The sequence below is a fragment of the Ambystoma mexicanum genome, chromosome 4q (assembly GCF_040938575.1).
Source record: "Ambystoma mexicanum isolate Mex_15411 chromosome 4q, UKY_AmexF1_1, whole genome shotgun sequence".
Classification (NCBI taxonomy): domain Eukaryota; kingdom Metazoa; phylum Chordata; class Amphibia; order Caudata; family Ambystomatidae; genus Ambystoma; species Ambystoma mexicanum.
In genome coordinates this window covers 220,606,182-220,624,777 of record NC_090928.1, presented here as the reverse complement: position 1 = coordinate 220,624,777, position 18,596 = coordinate 220,606,182, and the positions used below count along the sequence as shown (strand labels likewise).

Below are 18,596 nucleotides of genomic sequence, written 5' to 3'. Positions count from 1 at the left end.
CAGATTTTGTATAGTTCACCCGTGTTATTGGATGCACCAGAGATGCATGCCTGAATGCGGGATCTTTTCTCTGCATGGATAGCGAGTCGTTGTTGAATTGCAACGGCCATTGGCTCCATCACTAAGCCAAACAGAAACAGTGAGATACAGCACCCCTGCCTGGTGCCTCTAAGCAATTGAAATGTACTCAACATTACCCCATAAACGATCAGTTTGGCCATTGGTCAGTCATAGAGGGATGTCACCACGATTTGAAATGACCACCAAAGCCGAATATTTCCAGGACTATTGGCATGAATTCTCACACCACTTCATGAAATAACCCCTAGGAATCTAAAGAATCGAGGCATGCTTACTCTTCCCTTGTTTGAATACGAGGGATCAAATTGAGTGCTTTCCTGATGTTATCCAAAGCACGCCTACCTTTAATGAACCCTACCTTATCACCATGAATTAATGAGGGTAAAGCTTTACTCAGTCTGGTCCCGAGGACTTTTTCTGGGATTTTAATGTCTATGTTCAATATGGAGATATGCATGTTAGGGTGCACATTGCACCAAGTCCTTGTGCTCCATTGGAATTTCCAATGTCATAGCTCACAGCATGGCTGTTGGGAGGGGATGTTTTTCCAATAACTCATTGAATAAACTAACTGATATGGGGGCCATAAGGGAGTGAAAGAGCAAATAGAATCTTTTAATAAACACATCATCCTGTGGAGACCTACTACTAGTCATGCCTTTAATTGTCCCTATAACTTTTTCCATAGTTATTGGTAGATCGAGTGATAGGGCATCCTCTGTACTCTGGGAAGGTCCAATTTCTCCAGGTATGACCTGATGGGGTATTTGTCTCCGTCCCATTCAGTGGAATATAGTTTCTCATAGAAGTTCCTGAATTACTCCGCAATTCCTTCATTATCCCTCACTGTTTGCCCTTGCACACTTTAACACTACTCACTCTGTGTGTTTTTTGTTGTTCCCTAAGACTCCATGCCAATAATTTATCTGCAGTCTCACCTTTTTCCTAACATTTTAGTTTTAGGAACCTTTGCTTCCACTTGATCCCAAAAGCAATCAGTGCCTTACGTTCTGCTTTGCAAGCCCTGAGTTTGCTCATCATTAATGTCCCAATACATTTTTCCCTCTCTCTATTGGGTTGTAGCTCTTTTATTCGGCTTCTCGGGGCAGCTTCTTTCTTTTGGTGCTTTTGTTTTTTGAGGGACCCTAACTTTATCAGTTCCCTTTTAATAGTAACTTTAACTTTAAATACTTTCCTTAGTATGCGGGTGGGGATTTCTCCTTTATCTTTTAATTCAAAATATTCTCTTATTTTCTTTGCTAGCTCTTGCCCCACATTCTATCTTTCTACCATTCAAAAGGAAGTCATTACAAATCCACCTCCCTTTTTAGATCCAAACTCCTGTTCTACAAGCGTAATGTATACAAGATCATGGTTGGTCGATGGGGTGGCATAGACCTTAGGCTTCTTCCATGTAAGGAAGAATGTACGAGTCTATAGGGATTGGGTCGATACGATTTATACACTGCAGAGTGGAAGGTAAATATTCTGTCCTCTTTCCTAAGTTTCTCCGAAGACCTTACAAGTCCTAATTCATTAATTATCTCACAAAACATACATGTTTCCCTTCCTGTTCTTCCTTCTTCAGTGTTTCCCTTACCCGCAACCTATAGCTTTCTGGATCCAACGCCATGTTCAAATCTCCCCTCACGAGGGGGGGGCGTGGCCAACAGCCGAGCGATGAGGACGTGAGATCGCTTCGCTCCCGGGCCGCTAGCCGTATCCTGAAACAATCCTGCTTCCTGCACAACCAAAAAGCGTCTATTCGACGTGGGAACCTCTGCTGAATGTCCCGACCGGTTCCTGGAGGAAATCGGTGCCGCGGAACCCACTTAGTAAGATATTTCTGAAAGCGAGCGGACGCGCCGCGGAGCTCGCAAGATGGCCGCCGCGAACCGCGGATGAACAAAGGGTGCCGTGGTCACCAACAAGCACTACTGAATTTTGCCTGAACACCGGCGGCCGACGGGGTCGAGGCCGGGCCGGACCGCAGGGCAAATGAAGGATCCTAACTTCGAGGATAAATCGTGAAACGGAAGAGATACGCCCCTGGACACGGCGTCGACAGTCAGTGATAGTAGGCACACGGCCTCGCACCAATATTCCCGCACATGCGGCCGCGGCCTGCAGATGCCACCGGAGCGACCACTGAACTCCTGAGGGGACCCCTGCCCGTCACCGGACGACTACCACCTCTATCCTGCGGTACGGAGAGGGGGATAAAGGGAAAGCGGGAACCCGCCATTTTGGGGCACAGGGACCCCGTGGGACCGATCTACATCCTCGCCCACTCCCGCTGCCCGAGAACCGTCGACAACGGAATACGAGGTGAAACTACCTCACGGCACACCTACTCACGGCAAGACACCAATGATTGGTGGCCGCGGCTTTGGACACCGTACAGACCCAACTGCGTATTAAACCCTACCACAGTGTCCAGCGGACCGCACCCGAGCGACGCTGCCCAACGAAACATCTGCCCCGGACGGTACCGTTTAAACGCCACAAACCATGCCGGCCACTACGGGGAAGGACAAAACAAAAAGAGGGACCAGCCAAAGTAGGATAGATCAATTCACCACGGCCGCAGCAAACGCACAAACGGACCACGAACAGTCGAACCCCATGCTAGAAACAGAACAAGCCATATCCCTAAAGGACATCATGGCGGCGATAACTAACTCCAGAACCTCTATGGAACAAAAGATGGACAGCATCAGTACAGATGTCTCGCTTCTCCGTCATGATCTCCAGAAATTGTCCTCCCGCACGGGAGAAGCGGAACAGCGGATCTCTGGGAATGAAGATGGGCTGCGCACCATGGAACAGAGGATGGCCGGAGTGGTGGCGCGTTTGAAAACACTGGAGGAGAAGGCCGAGGACAGTGAAGGCCGATCGAGACGAAACAACGTGCGCATCCTGGGCGTACCGGAGAAAACGGAGGGCCCTTCCATGGAACTGTTCCTAGAACAATGGATCACCGACATGTTTGAGCCCCAGACATTCTCGAAGTTCTTTTCAATCGAACGAGCGCATCGTGTCCCCTCTGGAAAACCGATACCCGGCGCCCCGCCACGCACCATAGTCGCAAGACTGCTGAACTACAGAGATAGAGATGCGCTACTCCAGACGGCGCGAGCCAAAGGCACACTGACCTTCAATGGATCCAGAGTGACATTCTTCCCTGACTACACAAGGGAGATCCAGAGAGCCAGGCAATCTTTTGATCAGCTCAAAAGGCAACTCCAATCCTTACACGTTAAATACGGCCTGCTCTATCCGGCCCAGCTCAAAATTTACCACGGTGGGACAACAATACATTTCTCAGATCCGAAAGAAGCATGGAATTGGGCAAAGCAGCACATTGCAGGCGACTGGACACTCGCAAACAACAGAGGCAGAAACAGAAACCGCCGCCCACCACTGGACAGAGGACGCCCAGCTCCACAACCCCCGGTGCAGGAACCACCACAACAAGAGGAAATGGACTGAAACATTGATACTGATGAGGCATTTTGTTCGACCACGACACACCTAATGAACTATTAGATCACACCGTGCTATGTAAGGCACGCGGCCTGGGAAGCACGGGGGCACTCACTGCATCGGCCAAAGCCACGCCCTCAGATCGAGACTTGTGACCTGAAACACCAGACTTGCACAAGAACAGTAAGTCGGGAGAAAGGTGTAAACAGCTCACATTAAGTTGAATCTGGCGATATAGCTGTTTGTAGCCAGTAGAGTTAGGGCGACAGATACTTCATGTTGGGGAGGAGTATAGGGAGGGGGGATGGGGATTTGTTTCAAGTTAGTTATGTTCCGAGATACCACGCCACCTGTAATGCCAAAGACTACACCACCCTTAACGCACCAATTGTCAATCCGTACTTGCTAGCACTCTACACATCACAAATGGAATCACGCCCGATAAAACACCAGCCTGGTTTCAACCCTGACTGTTCTCATTATAACATGAAACGCCACAGTGCTATCGGGGGACTAGTGCACCCTGTTATCACTGAAACACATGACGAATAGCTGGAATCACTAACATGACCAGAAATAGAACAATCCGAGTGTTGACTTGGAACGTCAATGGGCTCGGCAATTGCATTAAAAGACGCCTAGTGCTGCAAACGCTGAATAGACACTCCCCGGATGTAGTATTCCTCACGGAAACACACCTAGCCGGTACCAACTGCTTATTCTTTAGACGCACCAACTACAGGCTAGCATTCCACGCTGGTTTCACCATGGGGTCACGAGGGGTACTGATCCTCATACATAAAAGACTTCCCTTTGTCCCCAAATCCACCACGCAAGACACGGGAGGGAGGTTTGTACTCACGACAGGCACGATTGGAGAGCGTTCAGTGACCATGATGGCGGTGTATGCACCTCCTAACCTATTGACCCCCCTGACTAACGATATTACGCCTCTAATTATGAACAACCTTGCAGACCTTACGTTGATCGGGGGAGACTTTAATGAAGTAATGGACGTGGACCTTGACAGAACACACAGAAGATCTAGAAATCCGAATGCACGCACAAAACTCGCCACATTTGTGGGCGCACTGGGACTACAGGATGTGTGGAGAACGCTACACCCCGCCACAAGGGAATACTCATACCATTCCGGTGCACATGCCTCGCTGTCTAGGTTAGATTACCTCCTACTGCCACTGAACAACATGCACGAGGTCCGTGAGGCATACTTTCTCCCCAGAGGCATATCAGACCATTCCCCGCTTGTGACAACACTTAATACCAACAATTCGATCCCACCACCCAGCTGGCGACTGAACAGTTACTATTTAGGCTTCCCAGAGCTGGTTGAACACATCCAAAAGACCACTGAAGAATACTTTGAAAGGAACACCAACTCAGTGGATAGCCCGGTAATCTTGTGGGAGGCGTTCAAGACAGTACTTAGAGGGGAAATAATAGCCTGGATCACAGCCCATAAAAAGAAACAAACAGAGGCAATACACCATGCCGAAGCAAATGTGCAGAAAGCAGAGACCGAACACCTAGCCCATGACAACTTGGAAACGCACCGTGCACTACAACTGGCGCAGGCGCAACTCCAACACATAGCGTTAGATAACGCAAAGCAGGCGCATACCGCAATGTGTGCAAAGATATACGAAACGGGGGATAAAGCCGGGAAGATGCTGGCATGGCTGGAACGCAAAGACCTGGGATCCAGCCAGGTCAGGCAACTAGCAACAGGAGAATCAGACCCATTGGTGAAGGACGCAGACATAGCGGAGGGTTTCGCAAAATACTATGCTGAGCTATATAGGGCACCAGCCTCACCACCCGTGATGAATGTCCTAGAGGAGATTGCCCTCCCCACCTTAAGTGCAGAACAATCTACCCTGTTAGAACAGACAATCACTGAAGGCGAACTGACCCAAGCCATGTCAGAAATCCAATCAGGTAAAACCCCGGGCCCGAATGGCTTCCCCATTGAAACATGGAAAAAAATAGGTGCACACATAATTTCCCCACACTTGCTTCGCGCACTACAGCACTCTCACTCACAGGGCTGTCTCCCCCCTGATCTAAGGAAAGCCACAATTGTGGTCCTGCCCAAAGCAGACAAGCCACCCGACAAGTGCAGCTCCTACAGGCCCATCTCTCTCATAAACTGCGAAGCCAAGGTGCTAGCCAAGGTGCTAGCCAACCGCCTCCAACAGGTCATACACACACTCATACATCCCGACCAGTGTGGATTCATGCCACAGCGGTCTACTAGACAAAACATATACAGGCTGCATACTGCATTGGAGAGAACACCTGAGATTCAGGATCCTTTGGCTTTACTCGCTGTAGACTTCGAGAAGGCATTCGACTCAGTCTATTGGGAGGCAATATGGGCGATCATGCAACGCATGGGCTTTGGACCATACTTCATGAGCTGGGTCAAATTACTTTACAACCGCCCCGAAGCAGCCACGAAAGTGAATGGACACGTCTCCAACCCCTTCTATTTAGGCAGAGGCACGAGACAAGGGTGTCCCCTGTCTTCCCTAATCTTTGCAATAGCAATTGAGCCCCTAGCAATTCTACTGCGATCTACGCAAACATGGAGTGGCTTTAGGTGGGCAGACAACTGGGAGGACAAGGTATCCCTCTACGCAGATGATCTGTTAGTATACCTGAAAGACCCACGTACATCCTGCCCCATAGTGACGCGATTATTAATTAAATACGGCGCATTCAGCGGTCTTCGCGTCAACTGGAATAAATCCAGATTGTTTCCACTGCAACACATAGACAATGCGGTACCAGATGACTGTCCATATTATGTGGAGAAGGAGAAGTTCAGATACCTAGGCATACAAGTCACGAACAACCTGACAGACTATGTGCCCAATAACCTGTATCCAATAATGACGAGATTCAAAGAAGACGTCCAGCACTGGATGTCCCTACCACTGACACTACTAGGCAGAGCCGCACTGTTTAAAATGCTGGCACTCCCCCGCTTCCTTTACATACTTCAAAATGCACCGCTACCCATAGCTCCTAACGAATTTCGGAAAATAGACCAGTCGCTACACAAACTGTTATGGAAGGGAGGTCATCCGCGTTTAGCACTAACCACGCTACAAAGATCCGTATGGGAAGGTGGGATTGGATTGCCCCGAGTGCAAACTTATTACTGGGCCAGTCAAATGGCAATAGTGAACGACAAACTCCACGCAGACATGACACTACCACACAACAGAGAACCAGACCCTACCCAAAAAGAACGGCCCATACTTCGATACCTCTATCGACGAAAAGATCGAGCCACTACCCCATCCATGCTTTCACACCTATCTCTAACATGGTCGAACGTCCACAGGTACCTAGGTTGGGATAATAAGCTGACCCCAGCTCAACCTTTATGGAATAATAAACTGCTTCCGGAAGTGAACAAACTTCCAAAATGGCACTCCTGGACCCAAGCGGGTATCACCAAAATTGGCGATGTAATACAAGGTAACGAAATGGTACCTCTTGCGAATCTAATCGCCAACTCCGGTCTGACAACTAAAGAGCAGTATCGTTACACACAACTCAAACACGCCATACAAACTCATCTTCCTGAGATGTTTGACATGCCGGAATACACCCCTTTGGAACGTAACCTATTCCCAGACATGATTAAAAGTAAAGTCACATCTACCATGTATGGTGTCATAACGTCATTTGCCACCGAGGAACTGACGAACCTGAAAACGAAATGGGAGGGGGACATAGGTAGTATGCTCCCTGAGGATTGGGTAACGGCCCTGATGTTCCCTAGAGAAATAGCGATCTCCTCCAGATTGAGATTGGTACAACTAAAGATACTGCATAGAATATATTATCCGAGGGTTGCCCTTTTCAAATGGGGTAGGGCTTCCTCTTCCACGTGTTTGAGATGCAAACGAGATGAGGGCACCTTCTTTCACATTCTATGGGACTGCACCATAATTCAACACTATTGGCAGCAGTGCTGCGACGATCTCTCAAGGGTTTTGGGCAAAAAGGTTCACAGAAATGCAAAACTGCTATTATTGGGGATAGATGATGAGATTGAACTGTCACGGTACGAAAAAGTGCTGTTGTTCACGGCCAGTGCATTAATCAAAAGAAACATAGCGCAACTCTGGGGCTCTGAATCAGCACCAAAATATGAACAATGGACCACGGACGTGAGCATTTGTGTCGCAATGGAGAAAAGAATCTACACGGCCAGGGGATGCCCTGAAAAAGGCCCGAAAATTTGGCAAAAGTGGGAAGACTTACACTGAAAGATGCCCCCTACTCGGCAGGGAGGTAGCACCCAAGGACATGAACGGATATTACAGAGTTACACGCTACAAGCGCGATAAAGACAGTTGACAACGCCTAGGAGCATTATAGTAATGGATAAGTGAAAAGTGTTTGTTGGTGGGTGGGGGAGGAACGTAACTGCTTTCTCGCTGTGCGAGATGTGTGTTTTCTTTGTGTGAAAAAACAATAAAAATTGTTGTATCAAAAAAAAAAAATCTCCCCTCACGAATAGGGCCCCTTCCATAAACATTATCAGATGCTGATTCACCTCCTCCCTGAACATGACCTGGCCCTTATTTGGGCAGTAAATTGAGACTATAGTTTTCTCGGTTCTGTGGTAACATCCCTACAGAAAATGGTACCAACCCTCCCTATCGCACAGGATATCTTTCACCTCTAAAACACTAATATCCCTTGTTACAGTGGCAACTCCATTTTTTTGCTTATCTACAGAGGCAAGAAGTGCCTTGCGTGTTCCTCCACCTCTGAGAAAGGGCTCTCTAAATCCTACTAGATGTGTTTCTTGAGCGCACAAAACATCCAATCTCACCCTTTCAAAGTCTCTCTTCATCAGGCTATTCTCTGTGGCAGAGTTTAACTCGCTTACATTTGGAGTACCCATTCCAAGGGTCAATCCTCCTCCTGCCATTTCCAAAAGGACCGCATTCGCTGATATTTTACAAAACAAACTGTGAAGACCTTCTGATCTCTCATCTGTGAAACTTGCAAAGACACATAAAGGAATGGGAACCAAAAAGGATGTCTGTGATTTCACTGAATCCACTTCACCTAAATGTGAAATCTTAGAATTTTATTTTCACCGTATTTCTTTTTTATTATGCGGGGAGCCCCCCCGCCAGCCCCCACTTCCCCTACCTTATCCTATCCCGTGGCCACAGCCCCTATTTATGTTTTACAACTCACCCACGCATCTGACCAATTCGAAGAAAAAAACATTCAACGATTTCTGATTAGGTGAAATGTTCGTATACTCCCAATCAAAAACACATGAACAAAAAAAAACAGCTCAAAAATAACAAAACCTTATACAAATTCGGGCACCTTCCTGGGCCTACAATCCCCAAGCATTTGCCCCTATACCTCCATCTCTCCTTCTGCAGGGGATGTACCGCTAAGGGTAACCAGCCCCTCCACTACCCCCAGATGTTTAGGGCAACCACCACTAAACAACATATTTGTATTAACCCATCAATTGTAGATATAAGTGAAGTACCCACCTTTTTGCTCTTTGAAAAGCCTCTTCATAAGATTTGTTTTGGTTCTCCTACCATATTAAAAGCAGAACCAACCCCACCTCCCCCACTAGGCGTGGACTACTTCTCCTGCCTTGTCTCCCAGATGAGGATCATTCCACTTTTTCATATTTCTTCTTCCCTCAGTATAGTCTCAAATCCGAGTGCTGCATTGTTTATGCCTTGTCAGAGTATGTATAGACAGATCCTGGAATATCATTCCCTTAGAGTTTCCGTAGTTCAAAGTTCCAAGTCTTTTGCTTTATTCAGGCTCTGTGTTTTTGTCAGAGTAATAGCGGAAATGCTCCAGAACTGATCAAGGCCCCCATACCCATCCATTGGCTCTATGGGCTGTGTCAACTGTAGCCCTATTCCTCCTTCCTCCTTGAATAACAGGATGAGAATGTCCAGAATGGACTTCTGGATGTCTCTTGGGAATCAGCCTTCCTTTTCCATGAATTCAAAAAATGCAAATTATTGCACCTTTCTCTGTTTTCAATGTCATCCAATTTCAAACAAATTTCATCCCCTGTCTCTCCAATTCAGATACCCTGACATTCACCTCTGTTTCCAGTAACACGACCGAAGATTGCTATGTTTTTAGTATTTGTACTCTTTCTTCCAGCCCATCGAGTCTGCTTTTCATCTCCTCAAGATCTCTTCAAGGATGGAGATGGACCTTATGTCAGCTTTTGTCGCTACTAATTCCTCAATCTTGGGATCAGTATCTGCAATTCCAGACTCTTTTCTATCTCCTTCCATTTTACTCTAATCTCTACATTGAAATTGCTGTAGAGACTCTGTCCAGCTCATCTGGTCTTGTCTGCAGGAGAAAAGAGCACTCCAACAATCTTTAGAGAGCACTGGTATCTTACACTTTTGAATACCTTGTGAGAAATGAAAGCACATTTTCAGGGATCGCCCTCAAGGCAAGCAGCTTCCTCCACCTGGTAGTTCTCCTTTAAGCGTTCAGTAAAACCTGAAGGGACAGACGATCATTAGCCCACCAAATAAGGTGACTTATGAAACCACGCTCTCCCTATTCTCTCAATAATGAGCACCTTTCATCACACTGATACTTTCTGTGTTGCTTAGATGGCATTGTGGATATCCCCCAGACCCAGTACTGCCTTTAAGAGACAGTTCGAACTCTCCAAATAGGGCTCCTTAGACTTGTCCCTGTCTAGTTACACTGGTCCACTGAGTATGACAAACCTCTGCTTGGAGGGTGGACTGGTAGATAATGTGGTTTGAACTACAATATTTATATTTTGAAAATCTTCATGCTTTTAGCACCAGGGCTTTTATCACGGGGGAGTACAGTGTAACTTTTTTTTATGTCTCGCTCCTACCAGATAGATTTTAAAGCACACAAATGTGGGTCAACCAAAATTTTGGATGGCGTCATTGAGCGTATTAGCTTCATAGTTTTATTCCTATATAAAGAAGGTTGGATTGTGGTAGACTAACAACACACAAAAGATTCAAAGTTGCCTGTGAACCTACCAAACTCTCTCTCTGTCCCCTGATTACAGGTTGAATCAAAGTTTATATACCAATTCAGATCATTTCCATGCATTGAAGGCAGTGCACATTTAGACCAAGGGGGTCATTACGACCCTGTCGGTAGGGGGTTAACAGGGCTGGTAGAGCTGCTGGCCCCGTTAACCCCCTACTGCCTCATTACGAGGTCTCCTCGCGGGACCCGCTAAGGACGCCTGGTTTTACCAGGCGTCCTTAGCGGGTCCTGTGAGCAGACCAGCATGCAAACAATGGGCCCATCATTAATGGGCCCGTTATTAGCATGCTACCCATTCCCATTGAGCCCTATGGGGACTTGAATGGGAATGGGATGGGTTCCTGGAATGGGGCAATACCGGGCCCTCCAAGGTCGGAATGGCCCGGTATTTCCCCATTCCAGGAACCCAGACCCGGTACCCGGTATGGGGGTAGCCATGCCGCAAATAGCGGCATGGCTACCTCCAGGGTCGTAATGACCCCCCAAGTGTCCTAAAGCCAATGCATTTTGGATATGAATCCGCCATCAGGGCTAAACAACATCAGGGTGAACAAATAAATAATGAATATACCAACAGTGCGGAAAGTACATTCACAAAACAAACATTAGGAGAAAAACCTTACAAAAACAACCATTAGCATGTTGTAAGTTCCAAGCTCAATCTAAAATATATTTTTAAACATTGTAACAATCATCTGATTTATCTTCATAGATCAAATAGATACGTGCATGCCTGTAAAAAGAAAACAGCAATTACACCCACAAGTTAGCATCGTAGCATTTTTAGTGGTAAACACAATTAGTCATCAAGATTGTTAGTAGTACCTGAATCCTCTTAATAACGTCCTCAAGGTTAATGGCCACTTTCCACTTTAGGATCCGAATAAAGGTGCCCAAAGGGAGAAAGGTAAAATATATATCATTTAGAGGTTTAAAATCCCCAAGGAGCTTTGCCCCCATTTTCCATTCCCCTTTGTACTAACCCGTTTACCAGCAATGTTCAAATGAAACTCCGAACGATCCCTGAACCTCGTAGCTGGTGCGCCATGCAACGTGCATGGCCGCTGGCTTACCTGTGAATGTAGGTTGTCATCGCGGGCGGTATGACATCATGCGTGGAGCCCTGTCATGACATCACAGCCGCCCAACGGACATGCCGCACGGGAATGACAACAGCATCCTACTGTATGCAATGTAAACTACATCCATATGAAGGTGCAACTCATGATGGAGTGCGCCGCTGCATGTATGCATATACTAAAAAACAAACTGCATTTATGCTTGTGCGGGGGATATAAATATGAGAAACAACGGGACCGAATGCATTTCGTATAAGGTAGAACGTGATGCTCTAATGCTAAGGGAAAGAAGTCTTTGGCTTCAGTTTGTTTAGTTCTACTTTAGTGTTATTAGTTACCCATTTCCCGGAAATTGATACTGTTGTCCTCGCGGGCAGCACGTGTCTAGCAGAGATACGTCTGTCGTTAATTAGAAGGCAGACTCTGGCCCCTATTCTGAACTTGGCGCAGTGAAGGTGCTAAACAGCACGATTCACTGCGCCAAAAGAGGACGCCCAGCCTCCACTAGTATTCTCAAGTGGGCCTGGGCGTCCTCGTAGAGCACGACAGTGCACTGTGTGGATTGCGCCTGTTTTGAGTTGTAACAGGCGCAATCCAATCTCGGCAGCATTTTTGTAAAATTACAACATATTCGTTATTTTACAAAAATGCTGCTGAGAACACAGGTATTTATGAACACGTTCCTATACACCAAAGTGAGTAGCTTCAACATTGTAGGATGTTGAAGTTGTTTACTTTGGTGTATAGGAAAGTGTTCATATACACCCGTGTGTTGTACATGAACATTTTCATTTAAAGCGAGCAGCTTCAACTTTGAAGGATGCAACATTGAAGCTGCTCGCTCTGGTGTAAATAAAAGTGTTCATATACAACACACGGGTGTATATGAACACTTTCATTTACACCAAACAAGGCTTCTTGTGGCACTCCTCCAGTTTAACGCCACCAAAAGGGTACCGTATATGCGCGCTAGTTTAGTGCAAATATTAAACTGGCGCAGTGCCACAAGAATAGCCTTCCAAAAAGCCAGTTTACGAATGTGGCGGTTGCTAGGTTGGTTTCCAACCCATTTTAGCAACCGCCACATGTATTCTGAAAGTGGCGCATTCCTTCCGACTTTGGAAGAATGCGCCACCTTCAGAATAGGTCTTAAGTACCGAACAGGTCGTTAACCCTTTTAACATCCTTTTCGGTACTTAACACCTTGATGCGAATATGGGCCTTTGTTGTTTGGATCTCAATCAGACTGCTGATTGGGTTAATGCGTCTTGCAGGAGCTGGTTCGCAGCAAGAGTAGTGAATACATAATGGCACGGAAATGGATGGGTCTATTCTTTAGTTTTGGAAACAGCACGTTCTGTTGGAATCACAATCAGTCTGTGGATGGGTAAATGTGTCTGGCAGGAGCTGGTTCACAGCAAGAGTAGTGAATACATATTGGCACGGAAATGGATGGTTCTATTCTTTAGTCTTGGAAACAGCACGTTCTGTTGAAAACACAATCAGTCTGCGGATGGGTAAATGTGTCTGGCAGAAGCTGGTTCGCAGCAGAAATACTGAATACATATGTATGCAGGGATGGAGGTATATCATCTATACGTTACATATACCAAAAGCAGTTAGTACATAATCTGACCCACATAAATAGATAGTTAATGCTGTACGGATAAAGTTGCCAATAAGCACTTTGCAGAATGACTGAAGACAAAATTCCAGTACACAGAAAAAATGATGATTAGTTTCTCATGTGACGTGAAGGTATATAAATACATACAGCATATATATGAAGGTTACTTATGGACATAATCATTAATGAGTGCGTAGGTATTGCCAATGAGCTACGCATCACCAGCATTGCTTTTATAATTTCCCATTTCTGTAACTGATACACCATTGGATTAACGTTAACAATATCAATGTTCAAACTACATTCTGTTTATGTGTATTGAAAAACACTCTTATGGCTGACTATGTTCATATAATGCAATGAGTACATTATCACTATGAATTTAAGACATCCCTTTAGTTCTTTTACATATTCAGAATCATTATCATACAAAAATTGTCATACAAGAAAGGCAACAGAGGTTATGATGTGGGATGGTGATGTCTTACCGCATGCCACATTTACAACGTCATCATAGGAAGCATGTGTAATGTATTCTTCATTCATTCCCCCAGGGGTCACAGTGTCCAATCTTTGAATCCAAAAAGTCTCTCTTTGGTCTTATCTCTTTGCCAGATCTGCATGAGTTTCTTTTTGATAATCACTTCGACCACCTGGAATCGAATCTGAGAGATGTCATATCTTTTTTTCCAGGTAATGATAGGCCACTGCTGAGTTCATAGTCTTAGTCCTATCACAGGACCGGTGCTCCCGCCATCTTTGTTTACATGGTCTTTTGGACTGTCCGACATAGTGTACCCCACATGGGCATTTAATGGTATAAATCATATTATTGGTATCACATGTAACAAAACTGTTGATTTTAATTTTCTCCCCAGATCTTGGGTGATTTGTTTTATTGCCCTTTGCTATGAACCCGCGGTTTGTGCAATGCAAACAGGGGAAAGTGCGGCACCGTTTGGTCATTGGTGGTCTTCTGGCTGGTCTAGTTTTAACTGATTGGTGTCTCAAATTTGTGCTTCTCTTATAAGTGAATGTGGGTAATTCTCTGAACAAATGTTCTACCCTAGTATCACAGGTAAGGGTCCATATCTGAACAGCTCCACCTTGGTGTCAAAAAGGTTGTGCAGTACATGGGCACTAAGTTCAAACCCCTTTGAAGGGTGTTTAATTCAGCACTACTGAGAATTCTCCTAGATAAGTTCACTACTAAGTTTTCTTTTGTTGTCATGTTATCCTCCCTCCTTCTCTTTCATTTCCTTTTCCCCCTCTGCGTTCTTTTCCTTCCTGCACACTCCCTAAAAAATGTTGCGACTTGCGATTCGTTCCCTCCATCTGTCACTTCTAAATTCCCAGCTGCCCTTATTGGTGCCTCGCGACTTGTACTCAAAGACTCTGAACTTGTTGCATCTGTGGAGCTTCCTTGGTGTGGTTTTCTTCGAGGTGGTATACATTTGTCCATCCAGCTAAACACCTCTTTGTTTAAATAATCATAGATGTCATGTCTAAATTTTCTAATCTTTTTGGCTTCCAGTTCAGTTTTGTAGTTGATATCTGACAATATAGTGTCCACCTCTTGGCCTAATAAATCCCTTAGTTCTTTTTGTATGTCTTGTATCTCCACTGTGATGGTTCCTAAGTTTTTGGAGAGCACCTGGATGGTCAGTAGAATCAGGTCTAAAGAACATTTATTTAATATGACTTCCACTTCCTGACAAATTCTTTACTTCCTTTGCACAACGTTGTTCTTAGTTGTACCCTTAACCCTCTCGGTATCCGCTATTGATATTGATGTTGATATTTTATTTCTATTACGCTCGTACACAAGTGTTTCAGAGCACGACAAGGCAAGGGAAGGGGAACAGGGGAGAACAAAACAACAATCTTACTAGACCCAGTGACATTGAGAACGCGCAGGTGCATGGGAGAGGGAGAGGGGAAGAGTGCATGGTTCTTATAATAACAGTCCAGTGTTATTGCATGTCATTTTCTATTGATTTCCTTGCGTACTAAGTACTCAAGTTGAGTACTCAAGTTGTTTGATGCATCTAGAAGTGTCAACAGTGGCTTTTGTTGTAGTGGTAAATGCTGCTTTGCTAATTAGGCCTAAAATCGCCTCTGCCTCTTCTGAAGAGAGACCCAAAGTCTTTGCTCTGATATTTGTTAAGGATTCACAGCCTGATTCATTAAATTATTTGCGTGAAAAACGCAGATTTGCTTGCCTTTCTGCCTGAAAATCCCTGTTTGAAGTATGGGGATTTTTTCGGGCAGAAAGGCACGCAAATCTGTATTTTTCACGCAAAAAATTCCGTGAATCAGGCTATTAATGTCTTCAAAAGACATGTTTGAATGTGTACCTCCACCCACAGATGTGCCACTAGTGGGAAATTGCAAAAATTGGTAGAGGGTGAGTACCACTCTGTACCTTAAATTCTAGTTTCAAAACTAGTAAAGAGTTTCTGTAGTGTACAGATTATGTTTATGGAGCACCTTGGTAAATAAAACCCTTGGCACAAGGACATCAAATATACACACAAAAGGTTCAAAGTTGCCCCTGAACCTACCAAGCACTCTTTCTGTCCCCTGATTACAGATTGAATCAAAGTTTATATACCAATTCAGATAATTTCCATGCAATGTTGCTTATTAGTACCCGGCGAGAGCTCAATCAGAATGAAACAAGCATTCTGATTGGCCTTCAATGGGGCATTACCCAGCTGGGAATCCCTCGGCCGGGATTCCACGGCCATTGTTCCCGGTGGGGGGCGTGGCAGCCCCTAAGCAAATGAGAAGGCTCAAAGCGGGGCTATCTCCGCTCCGAGCCTTCACACGGCTGAGAAGCTGCCTTTGCCGCCCGTCGGGGACTCAGGTATGTTTTTTTCCCTTTCTTTTCACCTCGCCGCCCTCCCCATCCCACTTACCTTCTGCCTCCTTTGTCCACGGCAGGTGACATGGCAGCCTCCAGCTATGCAGAGGCTCGGAGCGGGGCCACCTCTGCTCCGAACCTCCACACGGCTGGAGGCTGCCTTCGACCCCCGCCGGGGATTCAGGTACATCTATTTTTTTTCTTTTACATCTGTCTCCCCCAACTCCCAACCCCACTTACCTTCTTCTCTATCGTCTTTCGGGAGCGAACATGCTGGGAACCCTTCTGTTCCCAGCGCGTCCGCTCCCGATGGCCTCCATGTAAAGGGAAAATGGACTCCGTTTTCCCTTTCTCCCTTTCCCGGCAGCCATTTTCTTGGTCTTTTTTTTTTCTGTCCCAAAACGTTGCAGCGTTTTGGGACAAAAAAACTGCTTATCTTGTGGGCTGGGGCATATTGCTTAATAATTAAATGAGATCTGCCATAGTCATCATTTTTATGACTCAGTCATTTTATTGCTTTATTGAAGGCAGTGCACATTCAGACCAAGTGTCCTTAAGCCAATGCATTTCGGATATGAATCTGTCTTCAGGGATAAACACTATCCGGGTGAACAAATAAATAATGAATATACCAATAGTGGGGAAAGTACGTCCCCAAAACAAACATTAGGAGAAAAACCTCACAAAAACAACCGCTAGCATGTTGTGAGTTTCAACACACTTTTAAAAAAAAGAGATTTCAGTCTTAGCAGTATTGACACTCCCCCTGAATGTTTGTTGATATGATTATGTTGCTTTGGCTGCTGTAGATGGCTGTATCCTGAGCCTGAGACTGTACAGGATTCTCACAATAGAAATGTACATGGATAGGGTCAGCCTGTCTGCGCACACACGCTTTACCAGTTTTTTGAAAAAAAAGAAAGGTATGATGAGTTTTCGTTGTCCGTAGCAAAAGTTTATTCATTCATCATAAACAGTTTACTTCACTTGAGCTGAATTGCCTTGCCCTCGGCGTGTCAGCTGCATCCGACGTGGCCGGGGCTCATCACGGAGTGTGCTGCGGTTTGTCGTAGGCTCCTCCCAGGTGGGCGGGAACTCGGCGGAGCCCATTGTAGACTTCACCCACCCGCTGGAGGTTATGGAAGGGCGCCGCCATGGAGGAAATTAACATAGAGCTCTGCAAGCCCTGAGGCATTGTATTAATGCAATAATAAGTAAAGGCAGGATGCAGTTCTTAAGGATATATTAATGTTAATAAAATAAAAAGGTGTAAGAGGAAGGAAAGGGGCTTATTGGATTGATGGGATGGGAAGCCCAGGGCATGTTGCAAATGGGAACCTGCTCCAGGCTTCTATGGAGAGTGGTTTGTTTACATGTTTATCTTTTACCCTTATGAAGTAAAACACATAAAAAACAGTGATTGAAGAAAATGAAAGGGACAGACAAAGAAGAGAATAATGTTTAAGCATGATGTACATTTTTGTGATATGATTGTCCACAACAGTTTTTAAAAAACTCCCCCCCGGTGTACTGTGGCTTATATATATCAAGCAGCCAGGTTTGCGGCCCATCCTCTGTGCAAGCATCTTTAAATCGCAGGTTGCTCAGCACCTCACTGTACCTGCTTGTCTGGGATGGTGGTTCCAGTGTGGCCCATTCCTGGCCTAGGTTAAGTTTAAAGTGTGCGCCCCCAGGCCAGGGACAATACAACCAGGGCCTATACTAAAATCAAAATGATATTGTTGAAAAAGGAGAAATTAAATAAAAGTAGCTCTCTAAATATGGCTGGTGTGCCCATTAGTTAAAGACGTATTTTTGCATTCTCTTCAGTGTTCCTTCTGAAGTATTAATTGTGGCTATTCAGGCGCTCGTGGTAACATGTGCACTTTCATGATGCAGGGTTCAGGAACCATTTTCTCAACCCACAGCAGTCTGATAGACTATAGGGGACTCTATCGTTTCTTTAAATGGCAGCGCCCACATCTCTTCAAGGTCAATCTTTCTGAACCAGGCTACTAGTATACTTTGTAGAAGTTATTTTATAACAATTACTTTTGAACCTAAGTTGTGGAATGTAAACCTTCTATTAGGTAAAATTGCATAGTATATGCCAGAAATATAATGATAACTTTCTTGACAACTGGCTATATCATAATTTGTCACAATTAATGCTCTGGAGAAACACTGACAGAGAGTCAACAAAATTGTGTTAGCTTATTGTCTGGCCAGTCAGACGTGTAGTCAGGGTAGGGCCTGAGCGGGCAAGGCCCACCCAAAATCTGTAAATACCCACTCAGCAGCGCTGTATGGGCATTTACAGATGTTAATGTCACTCACTGCGGTGGGCCCAACTACA

General features: G+C 45.4%; 1 protein-coding gene across 1 annotated transcript in view; it reads left to right on the top strand.

Annotated features, from left to right (window-relative positions):
- Nucleotides 1–18,596, top strand: part of SLC22A3 (solute carrier family 22 member 3) — a 913,774-nt gene that overhangs the window by 268,459 nt on the left and 626,719 nt on the right. The window lies entirely within an intron of this gene.